General features: G+C 45.2%; 1 pseudogene; it reads right to left on the reverse strand.

Moving 5' to 3' along the window:
• LOC123158575 (uncharacterized) lies at positions 1-1,793 on the reverse strand (annotated as a pseudogene).
• Between the last annotated feature and the right edge of the window lie 2,826 nt (positions 1,794-4,619).

The raw sequence follows: 4,619 nt of genomic DNA on the forward strand, positions 1-4,619 counted from the left end.
TTAAGGAGATTGTTTGATATCTCCAGTTTGTGGGTTGACATGAACAGTTTGGCGAGCATTTTCCTTTCAGCTAAAACCAAAAATTAAATGTAAATTACTACTACACAGTGTATTATTGAGATATAGTTACGTACCCGCGATCTCTCTAGGACGATCTTAAGCCTCTGTATACCTCTAGAAATACGAGTGATCCTGAGGAGATGAAACACCAGTGCTCCAAAAACATGTCCGGCTTTGAGGAGACGTAGCTCCAAAAGAGAGAAATCAGCAACCAGGTGCTTCTCTATCTCCTGGGCAAAGTTGTCTTCATTGGAAGTAAACCAGGAGCTCTGAAAAAACATTCACAGGATATACATATATCATTTGTACAATTCTGTCTTGAGATAAAAAGAGACAAAAATATTTTTTCAAAGGTAATCCCCGCATTGCCACTTTGCTGGTTCCGGTAAATTAAAGTGAGTAAATTGAGATGAGTGGATGATACATACTCTCTCCGTTCCTAAATATAAGTCTTTGTAGAGATTCCACTATACATCACATTCGGATGTATGTAGATGCATTTTAGAGTGTAGATTCACTCATTTTGCTCCGTGTGTAGTCCATATAGTGAAATCTCTACAAAGACTTATATTTAGGAAAGGAGGGAGTACATGGGAGGCAGAGCCGCAGAGGCACTAATGTGGATTGAAAAATTGCCACTTTGCTAGTTCCAGTAATAAATTGAGTAAATGGAGATGAGCGGATGATAGATACATACATTGGAGGCAGAGGCACTAATGTGGAGCGAAGAAGGAAGCTGCCCCTGTGTATTTCCTGTGTGTAGCCACAACTTCTGGAGGCTCCAACGACCAAACCGGACGATGCTCCCGTCCCCCAAATACCACGAATGCCACGAAACCTTCTCCAGCATCGGCGCCGAGACGGAGAAGCTGCTGACCAGCTTGTATGTGCCGAAGGACACCGTGAGTCGCTTCAGCAGAGGGGCGACGATGTCGACTGCATCTGCATACATTATGCTGCTTTCAAGGAAAAGTTCCTGCAGCGATGGCAGGTGGAGTGAGATCGACCCGTTCTGGACAAGTCCGAAGCCATCGTTGACAAACTTGAGGCTGAGCACGAGGAGGTGCGGGCATCGGGGGAGCAAGCTGTGGAGGCCGCCCAGGCTGTAGGAGATGGACAGCGTCCGGAGCGCGGTGAACTCGCCGTCGGGGCAGTAGAAGAGAAGCCTTTCCATCATGAGAGATTTGGTCCGCTGGAAGCACGGCAGCCGGACGAGGTTCCGCCGGTCTTGGAATTCTACGCCCCACGGGAAGCTGAGGACGATCTCCTCCGGCTCCAGCCGCACAGCGGCGCGGAGCAGCCTGGTGGCCGTGGCGCCGACGGGCCCGGGATGCCTGCTGCTGCTGGGGTTGCGGACTTCCAGGAGGGAGACCGCGGCCGCGGCCGGGGGGGGCACAGACACGGCCGAGCGCCGCTGCAATCGACGGCGCGAGGTTGTTGAAGGCGATTTGGCGGAGATGCATCCAGAGATCGCGCCAGCGGCGCGAGAGGACGCTGGTGCGAGCGGCGGTGGCAGCGCATCCCATGAGGGTGAGGATTAGGAGGAGGAGCTCTTGCGGGAGGAAGCTGATGTGGTCCAGCTCGCCGCCGCCGCCGCTTGGGCTACACAGCTGCGGCTGCGTGGAACGCAGGCGACGCCCCGGCCTCACCTCCATCGGAGCACCAGCAATCTGCGGGGACGAACGGAGTCGACGACGCCCGGATCTTGACTCCATGGAAGGGAAGGCAGCTTCGCCAAGAAAAACCAAAGCCCACGGTTTTCCCCCTTTTGGAACTGAAACCCCGGTGTGTTTGGGTCCCCACCCAGCTTTTCAGCCGACCATCTTTATTATATACACTTTTTTCTTTTCAGACCAGCATTTCCCAAATAATATCGAATTCCAATTTCTGGTGCAAAACATACTCATCGGAGGCTTTAGATAATAAATTAAGGCTAACCCTCTTCTTTCAAACCAACAGAGAAACGACTTGATTCCCGCGCAAACGTTCGCGCATTGGCATGGTATTTCGCATTGGCGCAAACGTTCCCGAGCAACCTACCAAATATCTACGCTTTTGGTGGAATCCTGGGAGAGCCATACCGTTTTTTTTAGTTTGTACCCCCTCCGCCGATGAAATTGATAAGACTACCTCCACTTCGTGCAATTAGTAAAAATGCCCTGACAGAAGTGTGGCCAGGCGAGATGTATGTCCTTCCTGTGTAGGAATCCACTTCCCTCCGCAGGTCAGGGTTGAATGCGGCGGTCCATGGGCGAGAAGCGGCACCGGGTCCGAGCGCGCGAGTAGATTCCTCTTTCCACCATAAGAGTTGGCGGAAGTACCATATCATCCGGGAGGGAGGAACTGAATCCAGAGTTTGGCATGGAGACGGTCCCCCTTTCACACACACATTGTCATCCCCGTCGAATGGCCTAGAGCGACCCACCCGCGAGGCTATGTGGTGGTAGACGGCCGTACGGGAACCTTACTGATGAGCACACCCGTTCCCTCATGTGATCGGCCTATCTCTTTTATTCTCTATGCAAGGTCCAGTTGGATTAATACCACATCCTTTGGATTTTCTACACGCGACACTTCATTTTTTTAAAATCCACATTTTCTCACGAGTGTTTGCATTGCTAGAACATCTAGATGTAAATCCATGTACATGCAACACTTAACTTTTGATAAGGCAATTTGTAATTTAATTAGTAAAAACACCCTAACAATTTTTTGCACTATGTACTTTAGTTCATACTTCACCTTATTACCAAAGGGTTTAAGATTTATCCTAACCATATTTTTCGTTGTCTATGAGGACAAATGCCAAAGGCTTTAGGCTTTACCCTAACCTACTTGTCTTGGTCGATGACGGCAAATGATAAAGGGTTTTGGATTTACCCTAACAATATTTGTCATCATGGACGACGACCAATGCCGAAAGGTTTAGGCTTTACCCTAACAATATTTGTCATCATTGACGACAAAAAATGCCAAAGGGTTTTTGATTTACCCTAACCATATGCCAAATGCATATTTAATCATTCAGCATTCATCAACAAGCAAGATCATCATGCCAAATGCATCATTAATGAACAAGCAAGATCATCATGCCGAATGCATCATTAATCAACAAGCAAGATCATGATGCCAAATGCATTAGCCATCAATCATGATAAATGTGTCATTCATCAGTAGTCCATATCATCATCAATTAGTTCGTTCAAACAGTCTAAATCATCATTAATTAGTTTGTTCATCCATCCATCATCAGTACACATGACTTACCAGTTCAACACTCAAAGTTCAATAGGTTCAACGCACTCGCAGCTCAACAGACATGACTTAACAATTTAATCTATATCTATATCTATATCTATATTTATCTATATCTATATCTATATCTATGTATATTTATATCTATCTATATCTATATCTACATCTATACATAATATTAAAAGGAGGAAGCTTTCTTAGTTCTCCATGTGTCACCCTTTTATATCCGTTAATTTAATGTCACCCATATGAATTGATGGTTGAGATTTGATGTATGTAGTGTGTTTCTCTGAGTTGATAAAAATTACCCCCAATGCCACATATAAGTGAGAAAAAAGTTTTTTTTGCCCGTCATAATTTTCTCCATCATCCATTAAATCCTCTATACATGGATCGGCCCCATGAAATCCTTTGCGCGGACTGGCCGACCTTTGTGTACGTCAATTGTAGTTGTACTACAGAAGGACACGGATACAAGATTCCATGTGAATCAGTTATTTGCTTAGCCAGCCTGGCTTCATACGTATCTGATAAAACCTAATCGCGGGCCAAGATTTGGTGAGGACATGGATAGAGGCAACACTACATTAAAATAAATGAATTCTTGTATGAAACATACTCGACAAAGAGCATTTTAACCATGAAAAAGTGTAAGCCGAGGGTTACACTTGGTTTAGTGTACTTCACATCCAGGACCTCGTCAGCGGGTATAACAGAGCAGTAGTCTTCATACTTGTGTGACAGATTGAAACCCATCCATGCGCCTCACTCATAGACTATAGGAGGATCTCCATCGCACTGACCGGAGTATCACAACCATACGCGGCCCAGATCCAGTCTTGCTGGTACTGCGTGGTACACAAGAGCCCGCCCTTCGACTGAAAATCATGGTCTTGTAGTTGTCATACCAGAAAGCGATCTCCTTCATCTTAGCCCACAGATCAGTGTTGCCAAACGCTAACGCCGCATTGAGCCTGTTCCATCGATCACCTACGGTCGTCCATCTGTTAAGAAAATATACAAATGAATTAATAAGACATCATTATTAATTACATACATGAAAAAACGTAAAGTTGTAACACCCCAAAAATTTAACCAGGTTTTAACTATTAAATTTTTGCCAAGAGTTAAAAATTTTGCCTGCAAGAATATTTCTGTTGATTCAAAACCTTTCTTTTAATATTTATGAGTATCTGCCCTAGTGGATCCTTCCAAACATATTGAACTTCTATGCCATCTCATTAAAACAATTTCTTAGTCAGTAAGATTATTTATTAAATTATTTCACCGTGAGCTATTTTCTT

This window comes from Triticum aestivum, chromosome 7B (assembly GCF_018294505.1).
Source record: "Triticum aestivum cultivar Chinese Spring chromosome 7B, IWGSC CS RefSeq v2.1, whole genome shotgun sequence".
NCBI lineage: Eukaryota > Viridiplantae > Streptophyta > Magnoliopsida > Poales > Poaceae > Triticum > Triticum aestivum.